Genomic DNA, 21,929 nt, shown 5'->3' on the forward strand with positions numbered 1-21,929 from the left:
TTTCATTTTTAAAAATAGATTTAACAAGCATATTAATTTTCCACTGGCCGCTATAAATAAATGGAACTCCAAAATATCTTTCTTTGCAAAGGCGTTTGCTCTAGCCAGTCACTGTTAGCCTGACCCTGAGTGGAATGTGTATTTACATTGCCGAGAGGCAGCATTGTGTGCTGGTGGGAAACCACTTCTCACAAACCTCCCATTCAACCGAGGACTCCACAATAGGTACTCACACAGGAAGCACGCCTTGCAAAGAGCACCTCTGCCATTCCAGAAAGAATTTTCCAAGGCAGCAAGGACGGTGGACCACTATAAATGCCATGTTCACAGGCCCTAACTGCCTACACTTCAGGGTCAACAAAGCCAGTTTTGTTCACAACCATTCCCCCGAGTTCTTCCCAAGGTGAAAGGGAAACTCAACAATTCCATTTCATTTTTCTAGATAATCTCTCAGGGTATTGCTTTGGTTTTCCTAAACAACAACAAAAAAAAAATACTAAGCCGTAATTGTTTTTCTCAAATATTCTGGAAAGTACTCCCAAGTATCTACTGTTTTTTTCAAAGCCAACTGAAAGGTGTTAATATTTAATGTGCAATTTTTAAAAAATCAAACCTCAAATATTACTTCATGACTCCACTTATTCCTTAAATACCAGTTCCTTAAATACCTTAAATACCGACCACTGTGTTTAACTGCAAAGCCAAAAAATTATTACGTTAACTCCTCAACTAGAAAAGCATGTACTGTCAGTAGTATCACGTTAACAATGACTTCTGCACAGGTACATGCAGGAAATCAAGACAATGGTGACTGCTTACACATGCCATCAAATCAACTGGTGAATGAAAAATGAAATTAATAAATAGATTTTGGCAATTCAATACTAAACTACTAGCCTCAGTTTGACTTTTTCCTCCATACTTGAGTATGTAACGAAGTACAACGTGGTTCTTTAAAAAAATGTGTTAATTAAATTCTCAATAACCCAACTTCCCAACCTGGACAAGAAAGGAGGCAGCTGCTACCAACAGTGATTATCTCAAGGCCATTAAATAATTTAATAATATCGGGCAAAGGGCAACTCTTCTGGCTTATTTTTCTCATTTCTTTAAAAAAAAAAAATTTCCTGCAGCTCTAGCTCAAAGGATCATTTCTCAAATTAAAGGACTGAATTCCATGACCAATGCTCCTGCCAGTTCTACTAATCTATCAATTTGGGCGTAATAATAAAGAATATCACGAGTAATACATACATCTCATGAGTTTATTGGAATTCTACTTAAGGCAGCTGCTGTAAAATAAAAGATATGTGTATCCATGCCCATCATAAATAATACCATTTACTAGTGTCAGGAAGTCGCTTTTACAACATAGAAAAAGTAAACCAGACTATGAGGAAATGTTCACAATACAATGCTTAGTGCAAGTTACACAGTCAGATTATATATGTACACAGAATTTTTTAAAAGACTGAAATGAAATAGAACCAAAATGTTAATGCTTAACCTATATATAACATTATAACAAATAAATTATATTTTTCTTTTGAACGTGCGACATTTTTTAAAATATTCTACAATGAGCATCTATAATTTTTATAACGATACAAGTTAACTTTTTTAAAAAATCATGTAATTCTATTTACTTTTGCACCATGTGATTGTTTAAACTTTTGTGAGGAAATACTTTCAAACCACCACATACAAAAAGACCTAAAGAAGACAGGTTTTACCCAAGTCTCACAGAACTAATCATCACCATTCAACTCTGGCTGTGGGACACAACAATGGAAGAACATCTGTGGTTAAGTAATAGATTTGGTAACATTTACAAGACCAGCCCTAAGGTCATGCTTGCTGAGTAATCCCAAGATTAGGCATGCTCACTAGGACCAACCCAAACAGCTTAAAAAAGAGGGGGTGGGGGAAGCAGGTTCCACAGCCTTACTTTTTTTAGATAACAAGTGCTCCATAAAATCCTCTTCCAACTGCCAAAATAAATCAAACTTTCTGGGTGGAGAACTCTCTGTCAATCAAATGGGAATCAGCAAAGATAAACCTAATAATAGAATCTGTTACATACTTACTTAGCTCTACTAACTATGCTAGTCTCTAACTAGCACAAAAGACTTCAAAAGCTCTTGCTTGAAAAGTACAGGGTGGGGCGGGAGATTTCCCTAGGAGCTGGCAAGCCTCAATCTTTAACAGTGGAAAAGTAACTACCCACTCTTATCTTTATGAGTTCTTTCCAGCCCACCCGCCCTCATCCCATACCTTTTAAAAATAATTGGCCCATATTTTCTTTCCCACATTCCTATGCATTATAGCGTATAATACATGTTCACTCTAGAAATCTGAAAATACAGAAAAGCAAGAAGAAAGTTTAATTGTTCATAATCTCACTACTCAAAAATAGCCACTGTTAAAATGATGATATATTTCCTTTCAATCTTGCTTTTCTATTTGAAATTTACAGTTAGAGAGCTACAGATTATAATCAATCTGCCTATTTTTTTTTTTGATACATAACAATAATACTCATTACTTTAAAAAATAAGCAAGTTGGTTCCTAAATCACATTTTACTTCAGAGAAGATGGCAAAATTCTCCTCTGAGGTCCTGGACTCTGGCAGAAAGATGGGAATAAACCAGAAAAACAGATGATACAACAGGTATGTCCATTGGGCACTCAGAAGCACAATTTCTTCTTATATGATATTAGGTTACAATGACAAAATGCTTTTAGATTGTGTGCACATATTTTAAACAGAATTATTTAAACCCATTATGAAGTCTGGATTCCATGAATTAATAAAAATGCAATTCCTTATTTCTACGTTTACATGTACGCAAGTTTCTGAAAGTTAAAGGGTGTATTCTCTATCTTCTGAGAGCTACAGGATGTTTTATGTTAACTGTCTGTAGCACCTATTTCACAACCATAAACCTATCCCAACCAATGAGCAGAATGAATGTATGTATCAGCAACCAAGTTCAATGGCACTTTGCCCCAGAATACTTAACTCTGAGCATCTAGGTTGTATTGTTACCAGTAAAATTAACAGAGAACCAGACTGGCAAGATGTGGCTTAAGATATTTTAGAACAATGTATGAAAACATACATCACAGTCTGAAATAGTGAAAAGTTGGAAGCTATTTAATCCACACAATGCAAGACTCTGCAGCCAACTGTAAATGCTGTAGAAATCAATCTGCTAACATAGGAAGGTGCTCACAACACGCTGTTTGTAGGGGGAAATAACAGGTTAACAAGGAAGTATACACTGTGATACTCTGCAAAACTAGGTATATGTTTTTTTTTTTCCACAAAGAAAAAAGTCTAGAAGAACATACACCAAAGTGTTCATAGTGATTTTGATAAAGTAGGTAGAAAGAAGAATCTTTTCATTTACCAATGCTCCAAGATTTTTTTTAATGATGCTTGTATTAGGAGACGGGAAAAATAGTACACAGAACAAAGAGCATCTTAAGGGCAACCTGATCACATCTGTGTCAAATAATCTAACGGAAAAATGTGAAACAGATCATGCATATCTAGTCAAGGGTAATCCTATTAAACAAAACCCCTCTCTATGAGTACCTGATATGGGTCACTGGCTATGACAGTCTCTCTTCTAAAAGCTGTGCTATAGCTCTCAGAAAAAGTGTAAGCTGTTCTAGGCCCTTCACTCTAGGCCCAGCGGCACCAGTGGGCAGTGGTGGTGGGGACTGTCAATCTCCTAGAAGCTATTTTTAGTTTCAGAATATATCACAGAATCCCAAGTCTGAAAAAGAACTTCGAGAAGTTCAGCTCTAACTCAGGCTTGTATTGTATCTATCCCTAGTAGATCAGATGCTTCAAAATATCAAAACTTGGTACGTTTTTTTATTACACTGTATCCTTCAGCTAATTATCCCAGGATTTCCTCTCTCAAACAGTTGGTAAAAATACATTTATTTGGAACAACAGGATGATAGGAATAGATAAGGTGGGAATTAGACAGAACTGTGTCTGAGTCGAGGAAAAACAAAAATTGCTGAGTATTTTAAAATCACCATTACTGAAGAGAGTATTCTTTTGACAAAGTCTGTTACCTCTGACCCTTCCTTTCCATCATCACCACCAGCAGGAGCACCCTAGTTCAGGAATAATCAAGTCACTTCTAGATTCTCAAAAAGTACAGGACCCATTTACCCTGCCTACTGTCCCTGTCATCTCCCTTCTGTCCACTCTACCCTGCACATGCAGACCATGTAATTTAGTTCCGGAACCTCACTTTCACTAAGCCACTACACACTCGCTCACAGACCAGTGATTCTTCAAGCAGAAGCACCCATAAGAGATGGGAAACAGAGGACTTAGCATTGTAGGGGAGTCATTCTACAACACTAACCATTCAGGTTAGAGTTTCTCCAGATACGTGCAGGAACTATCAGCAACATAATCAAGTGAGGCGCTTGTTTAAAAACGCAGATTCCTCACAAATATTCACAGCAGCATTACTCAGCTCAAAAAGGAGAAACCATCCAACAGAAGAATGGACACACAAAAATGTCCCCATTTTATGAATGCATAGAATGGATACGTTCCTTAAAAAGGAATAAAATACTGATACATACTACAACCTAGATGAGCCCTGAAAATATTATGCAAAGTGGAAAAGGCCAGTTAGAGAAAGCCACATAATGTACGATTCCCTTTATATGAAGGGTCCAGAATAGGCAAATGTTTAGAGACAGAAAGTAGACTGGTGGTTGCTTGGGGCTGGAGTTGACGGTGGGAAGCGACTGCCAATGGCTATCAGGTTTCTTTTAGAAGGGACAAAAATGTTCTAGAAGTTGCTAGTGGTGGTGGTTGCACACTGCCGATGTTCTAGAATTTGCTAGTGGTGGTGGTTGCACAACACCATGAATATGCTAAAAACATTAAATTTTACACCTTAAATGCATGAGCTGTATGACATGTGAAATATCTCTCAATAAAGCTGTTTAAAAATCCAGATCCCTCAATTCTCACTTAGATCTACTAAACCAGAATCTCTGAAGGGAGGCCTAGATATCCTCCCTTTGAACAGAAAGAGCAGGTGATGTGCCTTTTCACTAAGTTCTCCAGAAGATTCCTGAGTACACTAAAGTTAACACTGCCTTTGATCTTTTCTGAACCTTAAAGGCTATACCAGTGTATTTCCATCCAGGTGCAGTGGCTCACGCCTGTAATCCCAGCACTTTGGGAGGCTGAAGAGGGAGGACAGCCTGAGGCTTGGAATTCGAGACCAGCCTGGGCAACACAGCAAGAGACCCTCTCTCTAAAATATTTAAAAATTAGCTAGGTGTGGTGGGGATACTGAGGTGAGAGGATCATTTGAGCCCAGGAGTTCAAGGATGTAGTAAGTTATGATTATGCCACTGCACTTCACCCTGGGCAACAGAGCAACAATCCTGTCTCAAAAAAAGATTCTGGCCAGGCGTGGTGGCTCATGCCTGTAATCCCAGCACTTTGGGAGGCCAAGGTGGGAGGATCGCTTGAGCCCAGTAGATCAAGACCAGCCTGGACAACATAGAAAGGCACCATCTCTACAAAAAATAAAAAAGCAGTCAGGTGTGGTGGTGCACACCTGTAGTCTCAGCTACTCAGGAGGCTGAGGTGGGAGAATCACTTGAGCCCAGGAGACAGAGGTTGCAGTGAGCCATTATCATGCCACTGCACTCCAGCCTGGGCAATAGAGTGAGACACTGTATAAACAAAACAAAACAAAAAAATCTAATGTATTTCCTACTCTGCCCTACACAACCCTCCCATGTGACCAGTGTTCTGATGCTGGGGAGCACAGAGACCGCTGCTGAGCTTTTGCTCTTGCTACTCTCTCCTCTTTTCCAGAACACCCACAGTTCTGTCTAGGTCTTGCTACTTAAAGCTACATCAAGATTACTATGGGTCACAATAACCTCTACAGAGAACCCTTGGGGTCTTCCTATCCTCATGCATGAAAGGAAGATGATGGACTGGGTAACGACTAGACTTTCTCCCTTACCTGAAATTATGAGCCTCTCTGAGAGAGACTCAAGAAAGACTCCAGGCAAACAGCCTTTCCTCCATTCAGTCCACGTTTTATATCCATACAATAATGTGTATTGAGCAATTTTCTCCCCCACTTAATGTGTGGGGAAGCTAAATAACTTAAAGAAGAATCTTTCTGTTAAGGCTCAGAAAATGTATACCTAACACAAGGTCGAGTACAGCATATGACAGGGCCTCAGGCATTTGATGCACTCCTTAACCAATCCTCAGAAAGTCAATCCTTTAGCTTGAATCTCTTCCTGGATCTCCAGGTTTGCTGAGGTGTCCATACAGAGCTTTTGCATGGAGACCTGGCATTCTGTGCTGCTCTGTTTGACATAGGAGGTTTGCTTTCTTCTACTCCAAGGTGATACTATCAACCACTATCGTAAACACTTGAAATGTGCATTGTTTTTTCTATCAGTAACGATGACTTTATGACAGCATTTGAGAGAAACTTAAGGTTAAAGGCCCCGTGCATGGTCATGAAATGAACACAGATAACTGACTCATAATCAAATTTACAATCTTATTTGAGGCAATCTAAAGCCATCCGTTATAGCACTCCCCAACCCCCTCACCTCCCTAACACACACACACACCCCCCCCAGTAAAAAGTCAGGGCACTGTAATATTACTAGAAGCTACACAATTTTGACCATTTCTCTTTAGTGAGTACTCATCAAGATGAGTAAAAATACAAATTCCATATGAAAATGTATGTTAAGAGGTACTTCCTACAAATAAAAGCCACTTTTGAAGAAGATAATTTTTGCAGCATATTTAACAGATGTATTCTGTTAAAAGAATATGTATTCTTATATGTTTAGCAACTGTAGTGACAAAGTTACTTCATAAAGCTAAAATTAAGATGCTCCAAAGCAAACATACACAAACATGCATGCATACACACATACACAAACACACACAGTATATACACACACACTTTTCAGAACACTAGGAAACTACAAAGTGCTTGATACTACAATGCTCATCCGTAAATCTACTTTCAAAATTCTGACTTCTGTAATTCCTAATCATATTTTTTCATATATCTGCAAATTAAGAGAAAATACCTACCTTTTCTTCCGCATGTACTGCCTCTTTTCACATTTTAAAATTATATAGATAGAGCGAAACCTTGGTAATTTAAATTAATTGGAGAAAAAGGGCCCCTCTAAATGTATGAAAAGAAGCATTTGCAACAAGAAATTTAAATACAGCTAAAACTTTCAACAGCACTGCCAGGTGGAAATCCTCCCTGCTGTATTTAACAGATAAGACATACTTATATCTGTAACAATTACTACTTAAAAAATATTTTCCCAAGTACTTCAGAATAGTTTTATTATATTCTACTCCTTCTCTCCACCACTTCCCTAAGCCCATCCTTGTTTTACTTATTTCCCAAACTCTCCACAGGCAATGAAGAAATTACTGGGATGGAAAGTAGTTATATAGGTTCAGTCTTCCTCACCTGAAATGCCTGGGACCCTAGGTGTTTCAGATTTCAGATCTGAACTTTAGATTTTGGAATATCTGCATATACATAATACGAGGTATCATATACAGATATCTTGGGGATGGGACCCAAGTCTAAACATGAAATTTCTGTTTCACATACACCCTTATACACATAACCTGAAGATAATTTTATACAATATTTTAAATAATATTGTACATGAAACAAAGTTTTGGCTGCAACCAGTCACGTGAGGTTGGGTGTGGAATTTTCCACTGTGGCATCCTGTCATCAAAAAGTTTCAGATCTTGGAGCATTTTGGATTTTCAAATTGCAGATGCTCAATCTGTATTATCTTCAGCACCCAGATCACACAAGGTAAAGAATAATTTAGTTTTGTGAGCTAGATCCGAAGTACTAGGAAAAAACCGAAAGGGTACCATTTCAGTTCATTTTCACAACCCTATGCCACTCCATGAGCAAGTAAAGTGATAAAGAGTACTGCTCTGGAGAGGCAGGAAACTTGGATTATCCTGTTCCCACCAAGAACTATTTCTGTGTTCCTAAGCACAAGTCCTTCTCCAGCTCCCTACCTTTCTTTTTTGTTGTTTGTTTTGTTTTGTTTTATGTCACAGCCCTAGGTTTCTTCTCATATGCCCACTCCAGTTGACTTTGGTGCCTGCCTCGAGTGCAGAGTTCAGAAAGATTCACTGCCCTCACTCAGTGATAATTAGAGATGGCTGTCAAGGTCATGGGATTAAGGAGACGGGAGATGCACGTCACATATTTGCCATCCACTGGTTAGAAAAAAGCACCGAGGGCCCACCTGCTCAAGTTTTCTGAGGAACGCCAGTAACAGAAAAGAGGAGGCACATCTGAAGTTGGAGAAGTTGGAGAGACAAAGTCTCTGGCTTCCACTTCTAATTCACTCAACATTTCAGAGATAATATTAATATCTGGAAATTCAGAATTGACTAATTTTAAAAATTTTAAAGCAACATCTAACAATTAAGATATTAGGATTAAGCACAACTGTTCAACTCATATAACAGCCATCACAACTGACAGATATCACACCCAAAACACTGATACAAATGAATTATCTATGTGGAAATCATATTTGTCATTAACATCATAAAAAGTTGAGATGGCTGACCTGAGAATTCATTCCCTCAGTTGTTCAAACATTTACTTGGTATCTTATGCAGCTGGCACTGTGCAGACCCTGAATATATAGTTTTCCACTTACGGCTGACTTTGTAATTGAGCTATTCAACAGATTTTTAAATAATGAATCGACACTGAGATTTTCAAACCTCCATGTCCTTGATCTTCACAAGACAGCCTTATTAGAATCTTGATTGTTTTAATGTTCTAAGAGGCTTCTATCAGAGATATTAAGATAGTGCTATGACTGAAATTATATAAATGGCAAAAACCACAATTACTTTTGTACCCACCCAGTAATTTAAAATCTTCATACTGCCGAGGGCTTAATACACCCTACATTCGATTTGCGCACGGTATGTGTGGTGCCGTCCCCTACCTTCGATCAACTGAGGACTCAGTACTGATCTTCCCACGGAAATCCTCCAAACCTCTGCGGACAGCTGGGCCACATTGCATCCTGTTTCCAACATTCACTAAGGAAATTTCCTCACCCCTAATGAATTCTTACTGTTTTTTCTAGGGTTTAAGAAAATCCTATGGTAAAATATCTTGCCCCTAGTTTTATATTGTACTCCTATAACACACATTTTAAAAGGTGTTTTCCTACATTCTTGATTCAAATATTTAATTCGGAAACAAGAATTAGTAAAGTAATAATAATAATTTGTGATGAACTAATTTTTACTTTTACTTTGCAAATTAAATAATTTTACTTTGCAAATTAAATAATTAACAATCTGTGCTGAACTAAATTTTACTTTGTCCTGTGGGTATTAGTTGCTCACTATGAATTTTGAGAGCTCACAGGACATTGAAAATCCCATTTATCCAAAACTAATTCTGTGAAATTCAATACCATGACAAGTCAGTGCTCTTGTCAATGCCTTTTTTGTCTCATAGAAAGCTAACTTATCACTTAAAACACAACCCTGAATATTATTTGGCTATTCTTTGTAAATTTTAAAGTCTGACAGTTGGATAAATGAGTAAAACTATTACTATTTTTATAGCTTTTGTACAAGCTAATCATTTTAAGCATCACACATTCCACAAGAGAGTACCATCAACACAAATAATCATACAATCATAATGGCTACCTTTTGTAAAATTTATTTAAAATGTAGTTTTTAAACGATCAATTGCAGTTTGTTTTTTTTTTTTAGATTTCACTACATAAAATTTATCTTTTTATTTATAAAAAAGTGTAACACTGGCACCTACTTTTAAATCAATTAATTTATGAAACCATTCTCTTTTGTAGGATGTGTATTGTCACTGAAATATACATCCTACAAAATACAGTTTAAAGAAATGTAATAGCTATGTACAAAACATTTCAAACATTTATATTCAGCAGATCAATTGCATTTCAAAATATAATTACGAAGGTACAGATTTGTGTGATTTGATATTTGGATATTACATTTAATTTAAAACACATTTTACAAGGGATTCATTCTAGCACTAGAGACACTGACTGAAACACACATGATACTGAGGAAAGATGACCGCGGTGGCCATCTGGAGATCTGGGTTTCAGTTCTGTTACGTATGCTAGCTGCATGGGTTAGGTTTCTCAGTCTACATTTATTTGCAACATAAAAAGGTTGGACTAGACTACCTGCAAATTCCCTTCTAATATGAAATTCTGTGGTACCAGTACAGCAGTTTTGCTAATTTGGGATTAAAGTCATAAATAAAGGCCTACTTGAAGAAATTTTCCCTAGAAAGTACCTTGTTTAGCCACATAACTTTACAGAAAAATTACAATAGCTGTACAACACTCATTTAGGTCACACCTTGAATGATAAGCATTTTTAGGCTGTCAGCTTTTCCAGGAACAAGATGTGGCAAGCAATTTCCTGGTTCTAAGCATATTACTTACTCTGAAAAAACCGAATGGCTGAGGTGATGAATGATAAAAGCTTCAAGATCCATGAACCAAAGTGGTAATATACTACATTCTCATTTCTTGCTAACGTGGACTATATGCTCTTGCAGATTTCTAATTATTTAGAGATCTCCAATTATTTGGAGATCTAGAGCTAGGGCTCTCAAATTCTCCATCAGCCTTCACGTGCTACAGAAAGATCACAAATGGAGAACCATTTCATTCTTATAGCCCCTGGCAAATACCAAAGATTCCAAATCATATTTTTACATCAGCATTAATTTTTTCCCCAGTGAGGGTTTGATTTCATTTCCAGCATGTTACAACCTATACAAGTTTTAAAAATGCAACATCAGGATTTAAAATTTGCAATGAAATTTGAAAAAAAAAAGTTTTTTTAATCAGCAGCACCTTTGAGATTATCTATTCCATCCCTTATTTTTCAGAGGTTACACCACTGATTAATGGCAGGATAAGGTCTCTTGCTTCTCAAATCACTTCAAATTTCTAAGCATATTTTCCACCTAAGTTTAGAAATGAAATCTAACCAAGTTATAAGCTCTTTTAACGCCCACACACATATGCACTCACTCTTACTTATCAAATTCCAAAATGTTAATTATCCCACTGTCTTTCCCTATTATATTAGCCTCTATGTGAGAAGTCCCAAACCTGGCAAGTACTACGGCTCACAGAGAAAACAAGTATTATCCACGTGAATAACAGCAGGTCTCTAAAAGACCAACAGCAGAAGAAAAAGATGGCTTCCATCAAGATGATAGTTTAGAATACAGGCAAGGTAAGTTATGTGCCTTAACTAGAAGTACATTACCTAAAAATAGGAAATCAATTATTTTCAAAAAAAGGTATATTTATTTTCTAAACAAAAGAAAGATGACTCAAAATTATCCTTCTCATTCTGTTTGGAATCTACACTGTTTTGAGCATGCAGCTTCCTTCCATCTTCAGCAGTGGCCTGGGAGAAATGGAACTATAAACTCTGGTAAAGGTGAGGAAAAGCGAGAAACCACATGAAGCCAGGAACTCACTACATGTGGTGTCTGCTTTTTAATAAATCTATCCAGGTGAAAATTTCTAAGGTATGTGACATAGGAAAAATACTCTGCTACATGCTAATACATCTTCTGTAGAAAACTTCTATCAAGCTTGAGAAACTCTGAGCTGAAGAGTTAGAAATTCTTTAACACTACACTTCAAAGAACTTTTAATAATATACACTGAGAATCTCCCCAAGACCGAACGTTTCTGAACACACAAATTTTTAAGATCTAATGTTCACTAGAGAATACCTTTTGGATAACTCTGTTGTAACAACTTAATTCAACTCTCCTAATGAGATTATGTGAAATCCCAATTTTATAAAGATTATATGAAAATAAGAAATGTTATTAGCATTTCACTTACATAGTTCCTTTAAATAAGAACTTAGCCCAATTTTTACATAAAGAGTCACATAATCAAATAGGCAATTCATGAGTCTAAAGGACTAATTGTACAATTTAATTTATCCATATAATAACAAAATACGAGTCACATTTCCACATTAAACATGGCTTGAAATTGCCAATTTTCCAACGTGCCCTTGGAAGCATATACCATTTGTTCTTTATATTAAAAGGGATCCAGAGATTTTCACTTTATTTTTTTTTAAAGACCAGGTCTTGCTCTGTCGTCCAGGCTGAAGTGCAGTGGCAGGATCATGGCTCACTGCAGCCTCTACCTCCCGAGGTCAAGCAAACCTCCTACCTTAGCCTCCCAGGGAGCTGGGAATACAGGTGTCTGCCACTATACCCAGCTAATTTTCAATTTATTGTAGAGACGTCACCTCATTATGTTGCCCAGGCCAGTCTCAAACTTCTGGCCTCAAGTGATCCTCCTGCCTCAGCCTCCCAAAGTGCTGGGAATGCAGGTGTGAACCACCACGCCTGGCCCCGAGCTTAACTGTTTAGGTCTTAGACAACAAATCTCAAGCATTCATTTCTCCTGGATGAAATATCACTTTTTACAAATAATATTTTTTAAATCTTCTGCAATTTCTGCCACCTTTACAAACAGAAAAATAAAAACTCTCTGGAATAGACTATATATACACCCATAGGGCCCTTCCAATGTGTATCTAAGAAACAAGCAATGTGGCCATGCACTTTTAACATCGGAATCCATTATGCATTAATAGTTCAACAAAGGAAGCACTTTTCCCCAGACTCACATTCCATGTTACCACTTCCACAGTCAAAGCACTGAGGTTAATTCCTTTGAATTGCTGTCTCTTCTCTTCTGCATACCATCAGCAATCATAACTGTAATCATAAAAAGTCTAGACCTCAAAGAAGCAGAGGTCTTAGATAATCACATCAAGGAGCTGCAAGTTTCAATTGCCTACCAAGAGCCATGGAGTGTCGATGAGTGAAGTGGTCAACCTTTCCTTTTTTATTTCCTTTTGAAAAACATGGCTGAATATTTCTTCATATTTAAAAATTAAAGAATGTAAAAGATGGCAAAAAGCAACTGACAACCCAGCTTCAGTATCAAGAGTCAACAGACAGTCAGGGGGACTGGTAAACTAGAGAGCAAATGCCCTTTCTTAACAAGTGAGCTGCTATTTAGTTCGAGACCCTCACTACCATACAGGAATGCAGGCCGTGTTGCCAGATCTTTCAGTTTCTAAAGAAAAAAAACAAAACAAACAAACCAAAAACGCTAGAAATCTTATTTTACATGAAATCCCTGAGTTCTTAAATGTTGCTTGCAAAGTTTTTAAAACACTGTACAAAACCAAATGCAAAAAAAATCTGTAGGCCATATCCTGAAGCCCAACTTTACAAATTCAATCTCATTGATCAAATCAAATGAGGCAAGCAGTATCATCCAAAGATGTCCCACTACTTGCTCAAAGTTGAAAACATAATCTAAGATCAAAGAGATGATTTCATCTCCTTGTAGCACCACATATTTACCACACGTTGATTCATTTCATCACCAAATTTACTACGGAGCTGGAGCACCTACTATGGATTAATATGCTGTTCCAGAAACTGAAACTTCACCAGTGCCCAAGACAAAAAAAGAAAGGCAAAAATTCTTGTTCTCATTAAGTTTACATTCTTGTAAGGGGAAAGAAACAATGAACATAAGTAAATTATGTAGTATTCAAGAAAATGATACATAGTATTTTTAAAAACAGAACAGAGTAATTGAAATCAGGAGCACTAACTACATCGTCCCCTACCTTATGAAAGTTTTATTTGGGGCCAAAATCTTTTCTAAGGAGATAAGAAGCCGAACATGGCCAAACCATGTAACTGGACAAATTGACTTTGAATGTCTCCATTTCCTTATCCATAAAATAAAGATACTGTTACCTGATCTATGTAGCCCCAACTTATGTTGAGGACAAACCATTAGCTAAATATTTGAGTGAACAAAAGTGAAAATAACACTGTTTTAATGGCAGAAGCATAATACTGCCTCATAAATCTTTCCAGAGATTCAGAATATACATATGTGTGTGCGTGTGTGTATGTGTATGTGTGTGTATATATATATATATATATTTTTTTTTTTTTTTTTTTTTTTTTGAGACAAGTTCTGTCACCCAGGCTGGAGTGCAGTGGCACCATCACAGCTCACCACAGCCTTGACCTCCCAGGCTCAGGTGATCCTCCCACCTCTGCCTCCCAAATAGCTGGGACTACAAGCATGCACCACCACTCCCAGCTAATTTTATTTTTTTGTAGAGATGGGGTTTTGCAACATTGCCCAGCCTGGTCTCAAACTCCTGGCCTCAAGCAATCTTCCCACCTTGGCCTCCCAAGCTGCTGGGATTAAAGACATGAGCTACAGCACCCAGCCCAGCATACTTTGTAAATGTCCCAAGCACTTTGATCCTTCCAAAGTAACAAGTAGCCACTAAAATCATTAATGTTTCCCTTCCATTCTGATGTTGACTAATCCAAAGGCTACAGAACTGTGGCAACCTCCATGACCTCTAGGAGAGGCTCTTACTTTTTTATACCTCTCTATTGTCTGAAAAAAAAATTTTTTACTAAGAATATAAATAACTTTCATAATTAAAACAAAAAATAAACTAAAGTCACAATGCAGTTAAGAAACAGAACTAAACCTATGCCTGGGTCCACATGGCTACTATACTTTCATTTCACAAAAAGATCAATAGATTTAACAGTGCAGAAACAAGATTTATAATTCCTGATTTTAGTGTGTGTTTTTTATTATAATCTGACTACATCCTGAAGTCTAAGAAGATGTCAATATACAGAAGAAATCAAGTTCTTCATATTTTCCACCCATCTTCTAATTATTCAGCACTTACCATTTTTATTATGAATTTGCTTCCTACCAACTACCTGATGTCTTGTATTCTCTGTGAAGTTGCTAGTGAAGTGTTTTATTTGATTGTCGTAATTACAGGACATGATCATTGTGAGATACCCCTCCATAGGTCTCTCATGCTTCTACATATCCTGCCATTTTGTATCAAGGCCGTTTCTCAAAGTTATGTTTGCAGTGAGCAACCTGAACAGACAAATGAGGTAATATCTTCCCCCTTGGAACAAAGAGCAAGTTCATTTACTGCATGCTATAAAAGCAGCGGATTCTACGAGTTTAGTGTTCCTCAGCAGCAACGCAAACCCAAAGTGTGTGCAGCTCCATCTGCATGCTCCATCCTTATCACCCCTATGGGACATGGGGGCAAGGATGAACCAACATAGGCATGCCAGTAAGTTCTAGGCACAAGAGTTTACATTATTTGGTATGTCAGGAGTAATACAGTTGTTTTTCTGTGGTACAGGAACCCCTTGTCTTCTCCCAACATCCACGAAACTGTGGCAGGCTAACTATCACTTGAAGTAATGTAAAATCAAAACCCAGACTCAACAACATCAAATCAAGTTAAATAATCACTTATTTATTCTGAGATGTTGTTCTTGGTAAGCTTACACACCACATTTGCAAACATTCTAAACCTAACAGCATGCCTAGTTTCTTCTGTACTTTATCACTAAAGCACACAAACATACATACAGACATGAAATATCACGCTCCATACTGGGTTTCAGAAATGCTTAATAAACTTCAACGGAATCTAGCTTTCACTAATTCATTACCTCTTACTTCTAAATGAGTAGAGAGCTACATCTGGATGTGAAACTGGCATTTCCAATCCAGTTTTCTACCCTTGCACTCCCTCAGCACTGATTTCAGAGAAAAGAAGACTAAGTTCTAGGCAAAGAGTCATAAAAATCCACATTAAGTCAAACTTCTCTGGGCCTGAATCTGTTTACCCACAAAGCAAGAGGGCCAGACCAGAGGGACTTGTCTCTTTTTCCAGTTACAATTCCAGTGATTCCACATTCAGCCTATACATGTGTGGAACATTCTTTGCTGCTTCGTTCAGTGCTGGAGTAGGTTACAAAGTGTGGTCCTGCTGAACGGCTGGAGAATGAACTAGATGTCCTCTCAGGATGACTCCCGGCCCTATAATCCCATGATGTGCTTATAATGGAATTTGGCTGTCCTTATAATTAGAAATGTAGCTTGCTGGTCACACATCTGGATCAGATAAATCTGCACAAATAGCATTTCACCAGAAGCAGAAATGCCAAGCATCCAGCAGCTGTGTTGTTACATCAGCCTTGAAAATAACAAGGAATACTATTTATCCATAGAAAGTAAACGACTAGGTCAGGCAGGAATAAAGCTCAGTTTATTCACATTAGTTGGGGACAGGAAAAAATGTTTATAAAAATATATACTGGTCAGACCTCCACATTAATTTATGACAGTGATGAAGAAAATAATTCATATACACAAAAAAATTCAAATGCCAAAAGTATATCCTTATTTCCTGCCATCTTAATGATGAGTTTCTTTTAATTGAACTTTTATAAATGTAAGAGGCTCCCCTGACTTGCATCTCAACATATCACGCAGAATTGTGAACCTAATCCACAATTAAGTATTATCAAAGTGTCAAATGTACCCTGGGAATATTCACATCCATAGAAAATAAATGTGTTTCAAGTTAACAATTAATTTCACTCAGCCATTGTGCCCGGATAATATAAAACAAGAGGAAATTATTTTCCTTAAAAGAAATAACAGCTCTTTTTAGCAATTAGGTAAGCATTAACTACCTTTCACTTTGAAGCACATTTCTTAAAACTGAAAGCGTAATGCACTAATCTAATTGCTCTGAAGAATAACTGTCAAAAGACATGACTAGTGACAAATAGGTGTGAATACCAAATCTGTCACCTGTTACTAACCTTACCAACATAGCCATTTGATCTTCTAATTTATAATACTGTTCAGAATTTTATTTTCTGCATTCAAAAGTTTATTCAGCATATTATTGACTTAAGGAAAAAGAAAACTTTTCTATCAAGTTGATGCCCTATTTTGAAATGTATGTATGAAATTAAGTCTTAAGGTTTTATCCTGTAAAACGTAAAACTCATAATAGAGTCACTTTATATAAAACTATTATGTACCCATAATAATTAAAAATTAAAAGTCAAAAAGTCACTTTACATGCAAAGCACAAATATGGAAATTCACAATATTAGCATGACTGCCCTTACTTCAAAATTCCAGACTCATGTCAGTAAGTTTTGTGCTCTGTAAAGAAAAACAAAGAGAACAAAAATCAGAGAGCTACTGAGACAAAAGAAACGCCACCCACACCACGGTTACATTTCTGATTAATGAAGAAAACAGTGATGATTAGAGAAGTAAAGTAAGACAGAAGCAAATTTCTGTAGTTGCTAAGTGGGAGAATCCAAAAGGTACTCGAACTCTCAGTTCTTACATCTGTAAACTGCTAGTGCCAATTAATACCTATGATCAATCCCGAAGAGAGTACTGGGATAAAAAAGTCAACTGAATAGATGAATCTTAGGGAAAACAGAGTTAATACATCACAACTTTCAATCGCTATATATCTATTGTTAAACTAAAATCTTAGACTAGAATGACACCCTGATGGTCAATCAGTTTTTAAGAGCGCATTAACTATTTCCAAACAAAGGGAAACAATGTAAGCAGCTGAAGCCCTTAACTTGTATGAATTCCTAAGTAAGTTACTATAAGGAAAATGAGTCCAACCCTTGAAACAATCTAACAGTTGCATTCTAACAGAGAATCTACCCTACAAGGATTTTACACGAAACACATGAGGTGCCCTTAATAGACACAGAGAGGAGATTCACAGTCTAACTCCCCTCTGAGGCCTGGCAGGTTTTTACTAAATAAACATCAACTTTGAACCCAGGATGGACACATCAGTCTACCACCACCAGATTACAGGTGAGCTCTGAGCCTTCGGGCTTTATCCCAAAGTGAAACAACACTAGAAGGGCAGGTTCCATCCCTTCAAGACTAGAGTCAAAAATTCAAAGATTCCGGCCTGGGACAGTGCCTCACACCTGTAATCCCAACACTGTGGGAGGCTGAGGCAGGAAAATTGCCTGAGACCAGGAGTTCAAGACCAGCCTGGGCAATATAGCAAGACCCTTCGTCTCTAGGGAAAAAAAAAAAAAAAATTTAATTAGCCAGGCATGGTAGTACGTACTTATAGTCCTAGCTACTTGGGAGGCTGAGGCAGAAGGATCACTTGAGCCCAGGAGTTCAAGGTTGCAGGGAGCTAGGATCATGCCACCGCACCCCAGCCTCAGTGACACAGTGAGAGTCCGTCTCTTAAAAAAAAAAAAAAAGAAAAGAAAAAAAGAAAAAAAATTCTAAGCTTCAGAGGATGCCTTCAACTTCAAGGGTGGGAATTCCCAAGATATGGTTAATAGCAGGACCACACTCAATTTCAAAAATCAATTAATGAAATATCCAATCTCCTTTCAAAGCCCTGGATACAAGGCAACTAATGAAACTGGGTAGTACCCCTTTATTTTATAATTCAGGTAACTGAATGTCATTAGCAACTAGGTCTAAGAATGAAGTATGAACACTTTGTAAGGCAAACCTTATTTTTCTGTTTTGAGTTTTTCCGTAGCTCCATTTTCTTGACTGGGCATTTAACAAACTTTTTGTTTTAGGACCCTGTTTGTGATCTCAGATTTGAAGCTGAGCATCTGAGATGTTACACAGCCTCATAGACAGGGTTTCAGTTACCAAGACTGACAGATCAACAGCTAGGCCAGCAGTGCAAAAATCCACTATCTGTTTTTAAAGCAACGGATTTTCTGCCTCCATGCTTTTCATTTCCAGGAATAATACTTCTCTCACGACAGGCAGAGACTTGTAAAATGAGGAGGAGTACTTATCAGAAACCAGACTTCCTCCCTCTCCACACCCAGCACCTCTCTTTAAAAAATGTCCCAAATCCTGTCTTTATTAGAATTTGAATTTTGTCATCTTAAAGGATACTGGTGACTTGCCCATATTATGGCTATACAGGAATTATCTTCCATCCCCAGTGCTAACGTAAGACCTCAACAACAGCCAGCACAAGAATAATCCCAAGATACCTCTGCTTTGGTGGCAGAAATGCCCTGATTGCAAAATTTCTTTCCAATTATCTGAAGTCTTTTGTGTCTGTATCTGTCCAATTTACTCGCCAGTTTGTTCTTCCTGATCTCTTCTATTAAACTAGCAGGAGCATCTGGTACTGCAGCTCCCAACACAGAATCCCCCCAAGGCCAAACTTCATCTTTGGAGAAAGGGAGAGACCCATTCTGGATTTAACAAGCATGAGGACCACGCAGGTTCCTGAGACTTAAAACACATTTATTTTTTTTCCTCCAACCAGCCGAGAACAGAAGATACTGAGGCCTTGTCTCAATTCTAACATGCTATAGTTTGAGAGCATGACTTTTGCAGTACTTAAGTAATGATGAATTCATAATTTTGTTGTCATGTCTTCCTAATTCTGGGGAGATCATTCATTCATTTATAAATCTAGGGCCAGATCAAACTAGGTCAACCAATACTGACCTTATATAAATGTCAATCTCTACCAAGGCCCTACTGCACACATAATTTCTACGAGGCGTGAATTAAATTATTATCTCAAAGGTTACTAAAAGACCGACCTCAGAGATTTCGTGGGGAAAAGTCATCAGCGTGTTCTTTATTACCTGTATCAACAGATCGTGTAGTAAATACACTCCCGTGGCAATCATGTGATGGTCATCACCAAGAGAACTTCCTTTAGAAGGCTGCCTTGGGCAGGAACATTGAAAACTTTCACCTGAATTGCCCCTCTTATTTGAGGAATGCACCCTCAAACCAATGAGCACAAGAAAGACGCCTGGGTGGCAGCGGGCAGAAAGTTATCATTAAAGTCAAAGTGTTTAGTGCAGATTGCCCTCAACGAAAGCACCAGTTTTCTCATCTACATCAACCTTAATGTTTCAGTATATATAAATATCTACCCCCAATCAGCCTACTGCTCATTTCAAAGAAGCTAGTATGAAAAAGACAAGGCAGGTTTTCTTCACAAATGAAATTTACTATTTTCAAACAAAAGGAAAGGAATACATTCTGCAGTCCCTGGCTCCTCTACCTTCTTCTGATGCAGCGACCTACATTCCACTGGAGGTTGACATTGCGACAGCCCCCAAACCACAAGATACTATTTGCAGGTCCATATTACAAAACAGCTATTTTCACATATTTCAAATTGGGGGAAGGGTTCATTTTAAGAATTAGTACAAAGTGTCATCTCACCTTAAAGAACAAGTCTAAGGAAAAGAATTCACAGAAAAAGAGTTTAAAATATAAGCTCTGGCTGAGCACAGTGGCTCATGCCTGTAATCCCAGCAATTTGGGAGGCCAAGGCAAGTGGATCACCTGAGGTCAGGAGTTCAAAACCAGCCTGGCCAACATGGCAAAACCCATCTCTACTAAAAGTACAAAAATTAGCCGGCCATGGTGGCGGGAGCCTGTAATCCCAGCTATTTGGAAGGCAGAGGCAGGAGAATCACTTGATCCCAGGGGATCGAGGTTGCATTGAGCCGAGATCAGCCCCTATACTCTAGACTGGATGACAGAGGGAGACTCCATCACAAAAAAAAACAACAACAAATACAAGTAATTAAAAATAACAAAATATGAGCTCTAATTTGGATGTCTACCTAAAGTTATAATAATTAAACACATTCCACTTTTCTGTGTGTTTTATTTTGGTTACTATTTTTTGTTTTGAGGCATCATTCCGTTGTAAGCCAAAAATATAATTTTTTAGGTAAATGTAATACCAAATACTATTCCAGTCCACCTTTGGGAACTTAAATTACTAGGCAACTTAAAAGTATTCAAGTTTTCTTTTTTGGGGGGAAAAAGTCAAATATTTCTATAACGGGAGCCTTTCTACATGAGATCACAGAAAAGAATTCATTAATTTTCTCTCAGACAACCACACTGGAGGCCAAAATCTTTGTTCAGGGAAGGGAGAGCGCATTCATCAATTAAGTGTAGTAATGTTGTGGGGCTTTGTTTATAAGTCTGACATAAATCGCCATCTGCTAACTTGGACTAGAAAGCTTTAATTGATATTTATGTAGTTCAGAATAAAGTAAAGGAAGAGGCCTGTGTGAAAACACCACTCCATAATGATTTTCACACCCCTCGATCAATGCAATCCTATTCTGACTGAATAATGTCATGTTTAAGGCTTCCTTCCCATGCCCTTTCATTATCTAGACATTAGTTTTCTCATGTTAGAAATATATTTACATCTCCTATGACAAATTCCTAATTTGTAAATTTTCAAACAACAAAAGGAAAACAAATCAGACTACTTTTTAAAAGGTAAATAAACTGCAACTTCACCTAAGCACAGATTTTCAGTGCTTCAGATTCCTTAAATTACATTCAACTTATTATAAACTTTTTTTTAACCAATTTATTCCTATCTATTTCAAATGCTGGACCTCCAGTTATTCTTTCTTGATTAATTCTACTTACCTATCATCATTTTCAAGTTGTATTTATTATGTGATTTGATCACTCATTTATATAATTTCATTATGCAGATTTTGTTTTCTAACTAAAATGCAAGCTTTGAAGATAGAGACCCTATCTTTTGTTTATTTTGTTCATTCAAATCTCTTGCCCTATTACTTTACATAAAACAAACATAAGTCATTCAACCTCTAAAACCATTAACCTTGGCCCAAATTTACCCATGACAAAATCACTCCAGGAAAAGTTATAATTTTATTTAAAAAGTGTACTTTATGTTCCCAAAGAGTTAAAGACCCCTCTTGATGCCCTGTGACCTGACTAGAATTCACATGCCTTTATCACATACAATGGAAACTTTCAATCTTCCTTTAACCAGTCTGAACCT

The 21,929-nt window shown here is 37.3% G+C and overlaps 1 protein-coding gene across 3 annotated transcripts in view; it reads right to left on the bottom strand.

The window, feature by feature from the left end:
- FNDC3B (fibronectin type III domain containing 3B) overlaps window positions 1-21,929 on the bottom strand; it is a 364,617-nt gene that overhangs the window by 305,034 nt on the left and 37,654 nt on the right. The window contains exon 2 of one of the 3 annotated variants that reach the window (XM_031663575.1): window positions 17,209-17,245. The exons of the other annotated variants lie outside the window; for them this stretch is intronic. The gene's annotated coding sequence lies outside the window, so the exon portion shown is untranslated. The remainder of the gene's footprint in view (window positions 1-17,208; window positions 17,246-21,929) is intronic. 3 annotated transcript variants of the gene reach the window in all.

The sequence above is a fragment of the Papio anubis genome, chromosome 2 (assembly GCF_008728515.1).
Source record: "Papio anubis isolate 15944 chromosome 2, Panubis1.0, whole genome shotgun sequence".
Lineage (NCBI taxonomy): Eukaryota > Metazoa > Chordata > Mammalia > Primates > Cercopithecidae > Papio > Papio anubis.